General features: G+C 43.2%; 1 protein-coding gene across 1 annotated transcript in view; it reads right to left on the reverse strand.

The window, feature by feature from the left end:
* LOC133270383 (protoheme IX farnesyltransferase, mitochondrial) overlaps positions 1 to 16027 on the reverse strand; it is a 102664-nt gene that overhangs the window by 17777 nt on the left and 68860 nt on the right. The gene's annotated exons all lie outside the window — the stretch shown is intronic.

Here is a 16027-nt window from a genome sequence, read left to right on the forward strand (position 1 = left end):
TCCTGAAAGTGTCACATTTTCCTCTTCTCTCCAGTGTCTCCTTAACAATCGAGGAACTGTGGAATTCTTCTAGAAGACTAACTGTTCTGACTTGCAAGTGCAAGTGCCTGCCCCTAACTCCAACTGAGATCAGAAACTCAAACTGTGACCTAATGATTCAGCTATGTTATTTCTGTCCCCTAAAATACTACTTGGCATTACAAAGGCACTGCAATCAGAAATTGGGACTTTGCTTTCTTGGTGAGACATGAGATAGAGAATTCAACTCACTCTCATGTAAACATGCAGTGTTTATAAGGTCTAGGAGGAGTATAAGCAACTCCTCGCTGGGAAAGAGAATAGTTGAAGAAAATTTAGAGATTTCAGTCACTGGGGCAGTTCTTTCTGCTTCAGTGACTCCCAGGATTTTAAGAAGAAAAGACTGACCCTAGGTTTAAATCACAGCAATTTAAGGGCTATTCTGATTTCCACTAGTTTATGGTCTTCAAGGGACCAGTAACAGGGACCATTACATATCTCCATGCTGACATTAAGCCTGTGAAAACTCAGACATGTAGTATGAGGCTCATTGATTTGGTGCATGCTCCTTTGCTGGGCTGCCTGTGTCTCAGTGAGGGAGCACAGGAGATCTCATTCCAGAGCAGGAGAAAGCTGTGATGCTGAGTTGTCACCGGGTTTGTCCCATCACCTAATGCCACGCAGCTCCTCCCACTACAGCCCTGTGCCACCAAGCAGTCCAGTGTGCACCAGAGGAGCATCAGCCTTGGGTAACCCAAGGCCAGGGAAGTCTCTCATGGTGCTTGAAAGTGGCTGCAGGGTCTTTGCTGGTTTCCTTCATCCTTAAACCCTGCCATGCAGTTAAGTGCAGGCTGATGACAGGCACTGGTACATAAGCCTCATTTCACTTGGGCGTTCACTTGTGCTAAGGGAATCGCTCCCATGGGAAAGAAGGGCAATCTTCCATTGGAAAATTGGCCAAGGAGCTAGCTCAGAAAGCAAACATATTGAGCAAGAAACTAGGTTTTATGATGGATTCTTGGGAGGAGTTGGTTTCAGTTATTTGGCTGATTAAAATCAGACTTTGGAAAAATACTCCAAGTGCCAAATGAGTTCTCTTCAAATTTCAACTCTAAAATACCCAGTATGTCACCACATTGGACACCTCCTAAAGGAAAACCAAAAACTGGTAGTTCTGCCTCATTCCTCTTCTCTTATATTGCGAATGCATATGCCAAATTCTGTCTAATTTTACTGCTAAAAGACATTCACATTCAAGTAAAAGCTTTTGAGAGAGCTTCAACTTGAACAGTGAATAACCAAACCTTCCCTGATCCAAAGAAAATGTGTTGATGTTTCACTCCCACAGAACTCACCCAACACAGACCCTCCCCAGTCACACTCCACTGAGAGCATCCAAGAGGAGGAGGAGCTGGAAGAAGAAAAGAGAGCCAGGTTTCTCTTCATTCAACTCAAAGGTTTTGCTGACACAGGAGTGTCTGGAGAGATGCTGTCAGTCAGGCTGGGGATGACTGCTGAAGTGCTGGGGGGAACAGGGAGCAGGCAGAAGGAATCCCATGTGGATGATACTCAGGCATCCCCTGCACGTACAACCACGAGGCATCCATGTGTATCCTCATTCACTGTATCACTGATGAAGACTCTGGACAACACAGCAACCAGCCTATTTTACTCCATGTGCAATAGCATCATATTCAAAACCAGCTGCCACTTACAGACGATGTGCTTATATGTATATAATGACCCTACACACATGTGCATAAAATACATTTATTTAATAGGCTCCAGAGTCATGGATGACACTACTTACTGACTCACAGCGTTACTTGGAAATGTTGAGAGGGGAAAACAAATTAAAGCATTTGCCCATCTGTAAAATGAATGCATTATTTTACCTATTTCACAGCAGAATCAGCAAGCTTAATGTCTATAAAGATCAATAATGTCATGACTACACATGTTTTTCTATGCTGTCTTTGGCAAAGCATTTTGTGAAGACGAATGCCAAAGTACAGTTTGAACTGGAATTTAAATGACAGTATGAAAAAGGGGAAAAAAGCTTAAAGATAATTTAGTTTGGAAAAAAACAATCAAGAAGCCAGACAAAATTCCCTCTTAAAACCTATCCATGTTTAGAAATATGGAAAAATCCTGTATCAGCATCTAATGCATCAACGCATCTCAGTGAATGTACTGATGCTCCTATGCTAAGAGAGACACAAAGCCCATATGAATCCTGAATAGACACACTCGTGCCATCAGCGGTTGCCTGCAATTCATGTTCAGATGTTATGTAAATACATGAGAAACTTCATTTGTGACCTTGTGTTAATGGGGAACTGGCACACAAAACATATTTACATAAAAGCATAAGCCTGGATGTAAGTGGCCATTTAAGGCTGCCTGTGTATTTTTCAGGTGAAGCAGGAGTGCTTAGAGTTGAAAATGAGATTCAAAGCCTAATCCAGGAGGTAATAAAACAAATTCTGTCTTCTCCCTGTCTGTCAAAAATCTTTTATAGAAACATCACCCACTTCTGAAAGGGCAAACTGAAAAAAACCAACCAAAACAACAATGCCCTTTGGCTCTGCTGCAGCATGCACTGAATACCTTAATGAACTGAAACACTGCAAGTCCTGGATGATTATTTTATGTTAGATCTTATTGCTATTGACAAGTGTCCCTCGAACCACAGGGCCAGCGATCCGTTCTGCTGGTCCCTGTCCATGGCTGGGGGTTGGAACTAGATGATCTTAAGGTCCTTTCCAACCCTAACTGTTCTATGATTGTATGATTCTATGAACACAGGGTGATGATCTGAAATGAGCAGGACAAGGATGGTGAAGTATAAACAATGATGAAGGGCAGAGGCTGGGCACAGCACAGCACCCAGCTCTGCCCCCAAGCACCTCCAGCCAGGCTGCACCTCCCCATCTGATCCTCTGCCTACAGGCATGGGCTGGTGGGGAGAGGGAAGGTGGGAAGAGCAGGATATGCATCCTCACTTTCCTCTGCTTGGGATTTTTAGTAACAGCAAATACTCTGCACAGACCATACCCTTTAATTGAATTGCAATTCTACTTAGTTTTTGATGAGACAAAACTGGTTTTGGGTTTTAGTGAGTCTTCTGTTTTGTTCAAGCCCATGTTCCCTCCCCTCACTCTGCTGCTGCTGCTGCCCACAGAAATGGTCCTAAGCTATCCCTGACTTCAGCATCTTCCACAGTGGCAGCTAAACAGTGCCAAGACAATAAAGGTGAGATGGACAGCTCGGATTAATCTCAATATTACTACTCTGGGTGCTAATTCTGTCTGTATGTAGTGTCAAAACAATCTGTAGTAAAGTAAGAAGAGAAGCATCCTGAACCCTCAACTCACAGGGCTGAAAATAGCAGGAGCTCGGAAGAAGGTATTTGGCAGACAAAGAATACAAGAGTGATTCTCATCTCTGCAATTTCATTTCAATGGGTTGAGATATGAGTCCAGTGCAGGAACACTGTTCCAAAGCCATAATTAAAATCAGATTTCAGGAGGAAGCATCATAAGTTGCTTATTATTTCTGGAATCTCTAGGTACTAAAAATGTCCCCAGACTACTCGCCAGTACAAGGCTGCTGGAGGAAGCCCCCTCCTCTCCCTAATTTTTTCCAGGTCAGCAGTAAGCTATGAAGGCTTCGGAAGCCACTTAAACTCACACAAAAGCTTCAGCCTGATGTTTTTACATTTTCCAACAGCAATGAGAGGTTATATAAACTGAAGTGCAGGTCACATCCCTCTGAAGGTTTCTTTGGCTGCAAAAGCCCACGGTCGTTTCAAGAGGAGAAGATGCCCATGGAGATCCCCAGCACAAATGCACCTAACCCCGTGCAGAAAACCATCATTCTCCCCAGCTGCTGGTTACAGTTTTGCTCATCTTCTTTTGGCATCTTCTCAATCCCTGTGGCCAGGCAACACTGAGAGTTACCAAAACCCAGTCGCAGGGTAGGAGCTGAGCATGCAATCATCATGGCTGTCATATGGTACCGAGCTATGATTCGGTCACCTCCCTCAGCCAAAGGAGGATCAGCCAAGGGATTCTTTAAAGATTTTAGTTATATCATTAAAGATCAGCACCCAAGAACTGCTGAACTCTCTCCAGCAGCTTCCAGAGATCCACCAAGAAAACACCATCAACCCCAGGAGTTACACCAGGCAATCCCATCCCACTGGGAAGAGACACAACGAGCAGAGGACATTACGCACTGCAGCACCATATGACTGTGTGGAAGCCTTCGTGCTCCTAGGACTTAGGTAATGGGGAAGAAGGGCCATCATCTCCTTCGAGCACACATCTGGAGTGCATTTGTGTGCCTTCCAGCCCTGCTTCCCCAGATGGACAGATGCCTGAAACCAGCAGTGGGGTCGTCTGCTGGTGCAAGTGCCGTCAGCTCAGCTGACTGCATAAAATGAGCTGTAAAAGGCACATTTTGCCCTGAATAGCAACGGTAGCTTCCCTGGAATTATTTTTGATGGGAGTTAAAAAAAACCCACTCATTCAGCTTCTGAGCTCAAAGTAAGGCACAGAGCATTCAAAAGCAATCAGTAATCATGGCAGAAAACTGAATGATGGCAATCTACCAACAGTGAAATTAAATGTTAACTTTCCACACAAATCCTTTTAGGCTGCATATTTATATATTTAGTAATAAAAACCATATTCATGACCATTGTCAGCTGTAAAAGTTCTACAGTAATAACAACACCACTAATGGAAACTGAAACTGGAATAACATTGCCTGGATCAGTAGTTTCATCGCTGATGACTTCTCTAAAATGATTCTATTTTTCTATGCAAAAGACATTAGATTAAACTCCAGAAGAGTCCTACAGACAGACTGAGGATGTACCTGATAGAAAAACCAGAGCCACACTTCAATCTGAGTTTTTAAATCAAAGTGCTTACATGATGCTACATTATGACCCATAATTAGTATGGTTCTGAGGCAGCATGTCTGTTTTTAAGGATTCAAAGCATGACTGACAAGGTGTTTTTATATTCAACCACAACTTTCAATTACAGATTGTCTCCAGGAGAGATCTTTCTTCCCAATTAATAGGGGAAAATAGCTTTAGCATTACCAGAAAGGACACGTTGCCAGCCCCCTTTATTTCTTTCATGTAGATCTGATTCAGCATCAGTCAGAAGCGTTAGTAAACACAAGCAATCTGTGCTCTCACTTTTGGTACCATCTTCCACAGGTACATTGTGAAAAGCCTCCAAAACCTGCTGACTGAGGTTTCATCTTGCAAAGTACCAGAATTATATTAAACAGTGTCTATCAATGAGCTAAAATGCTACTATTTTAAGGGGAAAAAAATGCAGAGAAAGATCTTAATAGATATTCATGTATTCTCTCTCAGTCATGCAGGAAAGTTCATGACTCATGACAAGGGATGAAGGATGATGTATTTTAAAGCCAGAATGTGAAACTAAATTACACTTTTAATTGGGAATTCAATTTTTCCCCATCAACTCCAAATATCAGAGTACACGCTTGTCTATCATTTACCACTGAAGACTGACAAGACGTCCTTTAGGAGGTGCAAATAAATGGGGAGCTTTGTCAAGTCTCTTAGTTTTTCCTTAATGAATTATTTAACTTTGTCTTCACAAGTTAAGCAGCAGTATCTACATTCTGTCAGCGTCTGGTATGTCATCCCCAAAAACGTGTTGCTGTGGCAGATCAGGCTCTACATGCACTACAAATATCGAATTTGAGATCAAATCCCCTTTCACTAGGTATGAAACTACCGCAAGTTTTGAGATTGCCAGAACGCGCTTGTTGCGATTCTGCCTGCTTCTGGTTCTGTAACTGGCGTTTTGTGATTTGGTTTCTGATATTATCTGTGACAAAGACGCTGACAACCTCAGATGGGGCAGTGCTTTCCCCCATATGTACAATACAATAGTGTGGAAAACAGTGGAAACTTTCCAAAGCCAACTTGTGACACAAAATCTGAGCTGTGAAGAAACCCTGTGGTAAGAGGAGGCATGAAACTTGTAGGTGCTCCCAAAAACCCTAATGAGCTAGGTTAACGGATAGCATTTAAGCACACTTAAATCAGGACTTCAACACCACAGCATTGTGCCTCGGATTAAGGGTTTACAGAGCTGAACCTCAAATAAACCTCTTTCAAATGCAAATGTTTGGGAAAGAAATCACCCCTAATACCTTTCCTCTGCCTATGGGGCTCAGCCAGGCCAGTCAGTGCTAACCTGGATGTGGAATGATAACTGGAGCATCAGCAGGGAAAAGGGGCAGGACTCCCTGTGTGATGTCTAAATGTCCCAAGGAACGGCATACAGTGAGAACTTGGCCTGTGTGGAGCTCAGTGATGGGTAAACATGGATAGCTACCTGGGTTTCCTCATGCAGTTGTCACCTTGAGATTTGGAACTAAATTGCCAATCCAGCTCTGGCTTTGCTATCTCATGTACTTGTTCAGGAATATATGCAGTGCAAATAAATACAGACTAGGATAAAATATCCCGTGTCTGTGTCAATTCACTTCCCCTCCACTGAAAACACAACCCATGTGTGGAGCCCAAGCTGCCCTGTCGTGCTGTGTATCGCTATTGTAGAACTGCATAATCAACGCTGTATTTTAACCAAACTGGAGGCAATTAGTTCCCCTCACTCCTCAAAGACCTGAGCTACAGATGTTCTGCCTCCCTTGCCAGAGCGAGGGACTTGAAAACTATCATAAACAAGCACAGCTCATTTAAAAGAATCATTTCATCTTGAAAGGGACACATCTCTCTTTTTTATGCCTGTGTAAATCAAAATGGGCTTGATCGATTCTGCTGAAAGTTCCACAAAGACGCGACGTGTGTGCTAAGATGAGGCAAGAGGAATTTTGACTTGGCTGAAAACAGAGAATTGAGTCCCACCCTCATGGAGCTTTCCTCTAAATGTATTCCTCTCTCATTTCTACCAGTCTAACTCCATGCAGATGATGCTCTTTCATTGTTCATGGGTTTCAGAGTCTGCCCAGAGAACCAAGACTGAAGCAACCACAGGTTTGGGATGAGACAGCTCACAAAGCCCTGAGGACACCTGCAGTTCACAAATATCACATTCAGACAGAAACAGAACTTATGCTGCCCCTTGTTATTAAGCAGAAGCTCCAATTGGGCCTCACAGAATCACAGAATGGTTTGGGTTGGAAAGGACCTTAAGATCATCCAGTTCCAAACCCCTGCCATGGGCAGGGATGCCTCACACTAGGCCACGTCACCCACAGCTCTGTTCAACCTGGCCTTGAACACTGCCAGGGATGGGGCAGCCACAGCTTCTCTGTGCCAGTGCCTCAACACTCTCACAGTAAAGAACTTCTTCCTTATATCCAACCTGAACTTCCCTGTCTCAGTTTGAACCCATCACCCCTTGCCCTATCACTGCAGTCCCTGATGAAGAGTCCCTCGCAGCATCCTTGTAGCTCCCTTCAGATACTGGAAGCTGCTATGAGGTCTCCATGCAGCTTCTCTTCTCCCGGCCGAACAGCCCCAGCTTTCTCACCCTGTCTCATCACTTCACTGGAAGTAAAAAATTAAAAAGACCCATACTTACAACACGTTTATGCTCTTGTTACACTTGCTGTACACACCAGAACGCTAATCATAACAGCCCTAAGCAACCCTGTAGAGCCTTAGCACGCTCCTTGCTCTATGGCTCTATTAGGTAGGAGTGAAAGGGTGAATAATAATATTCACAGCTTCCCTGCCGACAGGAAAATGTAAATATTTCTTTAAAGTGCTTACAAGACAAACGTACAGTACATCTGAAAAATGTCCCCCTCAGTATTTAAACTAAATCCTCCTTTTTCACCTGACAAACCTGACCTTACAGCATGGCAGCTAAGTGAGCCATTCATTTCACTTCAAAATCTCAGTCCTCTGCTTAAGAACCAGAGACGAGCTGACAAACAGGATGGATAATGTGGTCTCTCCAGAAACATTTTTCTCTGATTTAGCATGATTAAACCTAACATGTGCTTCTGTTGAGCCCTCGGCCAGCATGTGGAAAGCAGGGGGTAAAGAAGTCTCAAGCCAGTTCTCAGCCTCAGTAAGATGGAGAAAACTGGAATTCTAGAGTATTTATAGAATCATGGAATAATTTGGGTTGGAAAGGACCTTAAAGCTCAACCAGTTCCAACCCCAGCCACGGGCAGGGACACCTTCCACTAGAGCAGCTTGCTCCAAGCCCCTGTGTCCAACCTGGCCTTGAACACTGCCAGGGATGGGGCAGCCACAGCTTCTCTGGGCACCCTGTGCCAGCACCTCAGCACCCTCACAGGGAAGAATAGTTTCCTTATATCTAATCTAAACCTCCCCTCTTTCAGCCTAAAGTCATTTCTCCTTGTCCTGTCACTACAACAACCTGGTTTTCACCAACCTGGTTTTTACCAACCTGCTCTTCCAAGAAAAGAGGAAAGATAGTCCAGCCATTGAGACCACTGACTTGAAATACATCCCCAGGGGCAACGCAGGTGAAGGAGTTTGGCTATTCACTACAGCCACAGACAACAGGACAAGAAGCAGTGGTCTGCAGTGGAAGGAGGATCAGGCTCTCCACACCATCAAGTGGCAGAGCCATCACATAGATGAACCTGTCAAACTGCAGTTTAAATCAGATCCTTCCTATCTGCAGATTGCTCTGCAACACTGCAAGCATGCATTTGATTTGATCTGTGCAATTTTAACACTCTACAGCATGTTCTTAAGTAGGTGCTATGTTTCATCTGAGAGGTGAAGAGGATGAGAATGGTTGTATTTTGGGATGTCTGCATTATTATTCGGAAGTTTATCTACAATTAGCATCTGGAGTTGTATTTTACACTTAAAACCCAAACAAAAAAGCCCTTTTATACCATAAATGTGCACAAATACAACATAATCATTGTCACACACAAGGGCAGCAGTGTGAGCCACTGTGGCTCATGCTCCTTTACAGCATGATTTATAATTTAATATTCCCTGTGATTCTATGTGCCTAGCAAAAAAATATTAACTAAAACATAGCAAAGAGGTTCCCCACATATCTCAACCTCAGGAATGCAGCTTTCCTGGTCATAAAGACTGGAGAGCGAGCATCTGTGTTAGCACAGCTAATTAAAGTGTAAGAAAAACCTCTCCTCTATCTGACTTGTGAAGTTGATAACACGTAAGTTATAACTTGTATAAGACATGATAAACTCTGTCCTTCACCAAAAGAAATGCACTTCTAACATGACTTAGTGTAAACAGATCTCAGGGTCTAGCAGCTTCTAATCAGAGGCAGCTCCGTAATGGACTTGTTGAGCGGTGACATTTCCTACAACACTTGGCACACGTTGAATAATGATGCTGTTGTGCTTAAACCAGATAAGGTTCAATACTAACACAGGGAACAAAGTGTTGGGTTTTTGACTGCATTAAGCCACAATTTACAAACACGAACCTGAAATGTTTGACATACGAGGGAAGAAGAGCCACCAGGAGAACACTGGAAAGGATCTTGGGCTTCAAGCTTTAAGTTTTTAAGGGGAAAACTCACTTTAACATCACCTTTGAATGAAGTGACTCATCACTAGTCAGTTGAAAAAGAAAAGAGTCAATGGTTACAACTGATGGCCAAGAGGCCCCTTCAGATGGGACACAAAGATGGAAGGATTAGTGTACAATAGCTTGGTTCCCTCCAGCTCACGGGGCTCTACCCCCCGGCGAGGAGCTGACATGAGAGGATAAGACAACTCCATTAAGGAGCCCGTATCACTTCTCCGCAGCTCTCCCCACAAGCAGATGGAGCAGCTATTTAGCCAAATGCACCGTGACTCCTGGTTTATACATGAGCATCTGGGATGTTTCCTGACGTGGGGCGATGTACAACGTACTCCGATTTATCAACTGTCCCACGTGCAATTAAAGATCCAGATAAGTAATTCGGTGGTAAAGGCCCCTTGGCTGAGCTGAAAAGCACCAAGGCGTGAGGGGTCAAGTGTTTCTGCGGGATTTATATTTACCAAACAGAGCTGCCTGCAAAGGAATGTCCCCATTGAGCTGTGGCAGAATTAGGTCCGAGGAGGAGTGAGCTGAAGGCACTAGCTGGATAGCTTAGCAATTTCTTTGTTTCAACTGAAACGAATTTGAATGCAATGTCAGAGGTATTAAAACAACCCTCTTTATTGCCCTAAGAAACAAAATAGAGATGTAGTTAGAGCTGTATAATTTCCTGCTAATACACATTTTGATCTGAGGATAATGTGCAGTATCACCATTTTTCTGTGCATTGTACAAAAGGCCTCTAATACCTAGGAACCATTTAATCAACATCCTATGCAGGCAGTGAAGAGATAATTGAAATATAAGTACTGTCATCCATATCCCCTTTGGGAAAGTGACACAGTAAGCATTATATCATTCCATTAGACCATCCTTTGATGTGGGTTTTATTCTCATTAAACTATGTTTTAGCCTCAAGGTTTCTTCCTCCCCCCCCCTCCACTTCTCCATGACGTGACCATGCCAGAAAGCCCTCACCCATCCCGTTGTTCAAAGGGAAGAAGTACATTTTTACTAGCAATTGTACATGTCAGAAATATCAAGCTGCCTTCTTAATTTCTTGTTTACCAAACAGAGTCAATGACAGCTTCTGGAAAACACAGGGTGGAAAAAAAACCCAGGGAAGCCAGGGGGGTGGTGGTGGGGAAGGAATGCATTTACTTGTTTTCAAATAATAAAGCCTGAATACAAGCAGGAGAGAAAGGAAAAAAAAAGGCAGCCGTGGTGGTGTCTGCTTTGAATTGTGCCCTGTTTAAACAAGAGGAAAGCCTCCCACTGAAAAAAGAAACATTTTTATCATTCACAAAGATCTCAGGGCAGTCCCTTTAAAATGAGGTATTTTCTAAACAAAATAGTGGAATGTTTCCCTGCAGGGAACGAGCATCTGATCCCTTAAAAATGATTATTCTTGAAGAACTGTAGATTTATGGAGGTTTTGTTTTATTTGTTTTAACTTAAGTCGAATGAAACCTGTCTGAAATGACCACCCAAGGGAGCAGCCCAGCCAGCCTAAGCACAGGCTGCTCTTTAAATGGGAACCAAAGTTGTACCCAAACCCTTGGGGGGGTTTTAAACTCCTGGCTTAAAGCAGGGCTGGCTAAACGCTTAATGCAGGCTTCAGCCTAAGCCGAGGATGGACTGCTTCTCACTTACATCAGTGGAGCTCCACTAACATCAGTAGGAACCTTCCGGATTCACATTCGTGTTAGCAAGCAAAGAATCAAGCTAATTACACCGAGTTATCAACAGTGATTACAGGAGGATGTTTTTCCTTAAGATGCACACAGATTTGTTCAGCATGTTCTGGTTTTGGTACACTTGTAATTGTAAGCTCTACTACAGGTAACTGAGAGGAAAACTCAGCTTTACATAGAACTACTCTAGAGTCACGGTGTGGTTTTGAACAAATAGGGAAAGTCTGACATGTTTAAGACTGTCCAAGTTACACAGCTGCAATTATAACTACAATCAGTTAATAAAAGAGAAACATCACTAACTTAGGAGGTCTTTTTGGTCTCATTCTTCAAGAGTCTGGCTTATAGCTGAAACCGATCAAAGTCAACATTCCACTCTGAAATGTCAACAAGGAGAAAAGCATTACTGCCTCCATTAACTGCAATAACCACCAACCCCGGCCATAAGAAGCTCACATACAGAACACAGGTCCTTGTGCATTGCTAAGTGAGGAAGTTAATGGGATTCTAGGAAAAAATAGTCCCCAAACAACATGAAGATTTATTTCTTCAAAGGCATCCCAGGCATTACCTGTGTTGTGCCACCTTCTGCCACGTTAATAGACTTAAACTTCTTCACTGGGCAAGGAAAAGCAAGTTTGAGAGTGCAAATATTCCATGTAAGGAGAATTTAACTAAATCCTATAGTGCATTATTCTCACATTGAAGGTTATGAGACCAGACTGGATAAAGCCTGGAGCAACCAGGTCTGACCTAAGAGCAGATCAGTCTGCAGGACTTCTCCTAAGGTTCTGATGCAGGACCATCCTGACACTGCCTGTATAGTGCTTCACAGCCCGGGGGACACGAAACCTGGGGGTAAAGCAAGGCAGAAACCCCATCCCCACTCCCTGGCAGACCCTGCAGCTAAACCCAAAGGACTTGGCATACAAAACAGCTGCAAGACACAAAATGCTGTGGGGACAGAACTGAAAGGTGTCCACACAGCCATGACTTGGTTATTTAGAATGTGCTGGTCGAGACCTTTTTCTTTAAGATGAAAAAGCATTCCTGTACAACTATTACATTTTTTATGGGTGCTTAGCACAGCAGCTCCAGCAGTACTTGAAGTTCATAAACCTGGTCGCTTTTTAACCGGAGCATGTGCAGTTCTGTGTAGTGGGGCAATCAAAACTGTCACTTGGTACAATATAATGGAGCAGGACACTTGTCATCGTCGAGGCTAAGCTCACTCAGCTACTGCAGCTAATACTAGAGATTTATTTAAACTCACCTGCAGGAATATTAAATCCATTACCTTAAAAAGCAATAGGAATAAATCAGACCCAACAGGAAACCAGGCAAAGCTGCTGCCATTTCAGTCCAAACTTTGTCTGAGCCCATGACATTTTTCCTTGTCAATGACATTAATAGCAGGAAAAATAATATCAGCTGTTGTTACAATGCAAAACACAAACACACTCAACGGGTCTAACACTGCAGCCCAAGTATGACGAACATCTCAAGCTGTTTGGATTTCCAAACAAGACTTGAGGGGTCAGAGGAGGGAAGGAGGACATGTGGGCAGGCTGGAATGATGGATGGCATTTAGTGGCATGCTGTGTTTGGGTCTCCTCTTGTTATTTTTCCAACAGGATGTCTCTGATTACTCTCTGAATAGAGAGTAAGGATGGTTACATCTCGTTGCTCAAAGGAACCATTTTTTCCAGAGCCTTACAAATTAAATAGGCCATTGTAAAGCAAAGCAGTCAATGATCTATCAGGTGCTGTTTGTCATAAATCTAGCAACAGTGTCAGAAGATTCCCCTGGGGCATCACAGTAGATTTGGGGCTGGCAAATAAGGTGCGTGTACTCTTGTGCCTATGCACTGCAGACCCCAGCTCTGCAGTCCTCTGTCATTGCCTGTATGGTTTGATCCAGACCAAAAGGTATAAAATATACACAGCAGAGGCACACAGAGGCTCTAACTATTTCGGTCTTAAAGTTGATGCGGTATGGAGAGGACTTCACAAAGGATGGAGAACAACTGCTTTTCCAAACCCCATCCTTACAGAACTGGCTCCTGGCTCACAGGGTGCAGACCAAAGCTGCCAAACTTAAACACTTCTTGAGTGTCACCAGTAAGATAAAGACACTCTGTCCCCAGCCAAACCTCTGATTCACACTCCACACTGCAGCCCTGGCCACAGAGCATTTCTTTGGAAGCTACTGAGGCTCCTCACTGATGCCAAAGGAAACTACAAGTCCTCAGCAACTTGTAGAAAAGGCTGAGATGAAGGGAACTGGGAACCATGTGATTGTGTATGCAGGGAAATGAGCACACACAAGTGTTGCCATAAAGGACAGGACGTGTTGTTTTTCAAACAAACCCAGGTTTCAAATAAAGTGAAGGCTTCAGGCAGAAAGGAAGGGGAGACATGTTGGAAGAAGGGGCAGTCAGAACTGCCAGTTGATCTTAAACCTAAATAAACTTGGGGCTGAAGCTGCAAATGGAGGCCATGCAGTGAAACACACGGGAATCATTTCTCCACACCAGCACAGCATAACATTTCCTAATGAGCCAGCTCCATGAATTAGCTTATCTAAACTAAAGGCGCCAGCTCATCCAGGGACTGGATGACTCAGGAACACCAAGGACCTCTCACTGGGGGTTACCAGCTTGATTCTGGCCCAAGCTCAAAGCGTCTAAGAACTGTCCTCGTGATGCCACAACCTCTATTAAGAATGCCACTGGTCTCAGTGCAGTTTCTCAGTGGGCAGAAGTTCATATCAAAGCCATCACCAAAAGGCTTTCCAAGGACCTGCAGTGAGCCAGTGTGATGGAGAGTTAACAACCTTCTCACTCTTTCAAAGGGACCTTAGGACTGGACCATGCAAAAACTGCAACCCCACCTGGCCAGTTCTGTAACAAGGACGACGTGGAATAACTAAAAAGGAAGGAAAGAAATTAAAAGCCACAGGAAATCACAATGTATTTACAAACAGAGTAGACGAAGACGGATCAGAAAATGATGCCTCATTTGCGCTGGATATCACAGATGTTGCAACACAGCACAGTTAAAAAAGCAGCAAGCATTTTATGACATGAAGTAGCTAAAGAGAAGAAAATGTCAGAACTTAAATGTCACACAAATGTGGGGCAAGAGCTCTAGCCATACCCCAAGCTCTCTGCATGCCTTCCCAGAGCCAAGACACCAGACTCTTACACACAGCTTATCCATCTTGGTCTGGTCAGGTTTTGACTAGTTTTAGCAGAACCATTTAAGGGTTTTATTTAATCAGCCAGGAAGGAAAGCGTTCAAGGAACACCAGGGAATATGTGGCAAAATATAACAAGGTTAGATCACTTGCACTGGATTATTCTCCTCTGGCACACCGCAGAAGAAATAACCCCAGTCAAGGTCTGCATGTTCATGTCTACAGGGAACGAGAGCGGCATTATTCAAGGTAAGTGACATTTTAAAGAACTTTAAATTAGCTGTTGACAGTCAGGTAGATAGATTGATGAGTGATTACACAAAGTCCCCAACATTACCATTTTGTGGTGAAAGCAAATATGAAGGGAGGGGGAAGTAAGAAAATCCATTAAATATGGGTTTGCCAATCCGTGGTGCATTCGGATGACAGTGGAGTTCATTTAAGGACACCAGGAACTTGTAACACAAATTGCTTTCTCCGAATCCAAAGTTGGCAGAAAGTTTCCTAGCTGTGTTTTTGACTCCGGAAACACTGCAATGCTAGTGCACTATGATAAAAACAAACACGAGAACACCCCCCATCATCTTTCTTCCTAATGAGCGTTGCTTCTTCCAAAGCTAAAGGACCACATGCAAGTGGAGCAGCAGTGCAGCTCCCCTGTACAGCACGGTTAGGGCTGCCTTAGTGTATCTACAACAGCTGCCCTCACTGCAGTGGTCCCTAAAATATGTTTTTAAGTAAAATTAACTCAACTCAGGCATCTGTAATTAGCACCATCCTCGAGAACAAATGGGACCAAGTTTATTGAAGCACTCTAGCTATTTACAATGAGAGTGAATTTACCCCGAGGTTCACTTGACTATTTTGTCTCAATTTTCTTGTAATTTCATCCATCACGTTTTTTTCAGCCCTCCAAAGGTGATGGATAAAACACAGAAATAAATAGGACCAACTGTTCGCAGAAGCCTAAGGGAAAACATAATTTTGTTATAAATAATCCTTGGCACAAATCATGGAAATGCAATACTAAAATTGTTTGTTGAATCATTTATGAATCGGGCCTTCAGTTTTAGTTTGCAAATAAGCTGGAGGTTTCTGGTGATGTTCTTTTTCACTTTGCTTTTTTAGCTGGGAAACAGCCTTTGAGAAACTGAACTGATATATAATCCAGAAAACAGAGTGAATCAAGGATTTTTGCTTTATCCAAGGGATTCCCTATGCTAATAAAAGGCTTTTTTTTTGGGAGGTGGAGAGGGAAGGATTTACTTACGGATGATAATAAACTAAATGATGTAAAAATTCTACTTTCTTTTCGTAAGATGCCACCATTGAAAGCATTCACCACATGCAAAAAAAGGCAAAGACAAGATGGTGACTTACAAAGCCACTATAAAAATGAGTTGCAGCTACCTCTGCTGGGAGATTCCAATGGATGTTCATGTTCTAACAGATATATGTGACTACTACAACCAATCTATGCATTTGTGTTTGTTCTTCGACGGGAAATATAGAAGATTTCATAGAATCATAGAATGGCTT

The sequence above is a fragment of the Pezoporus flaviventris genome, unplaced genomic scaffold (assembly GCF_033815535.1).
Source record: "Pezoporus flaviventris isolate CSIRO_AGI_PZ_B2104156 unplaced genomic scaffold, CSIRO_AGI_Pfla_v1 ptg000020l, whole genome shotgun sequence".
NCBI classification, from domain to species: domain Eukaryota; kingdom Metazoa; phylum Chordata; class Aves; order Psittaciformes; family Psittacidae; genus Pezoporus; species Pezoporus flaviventris.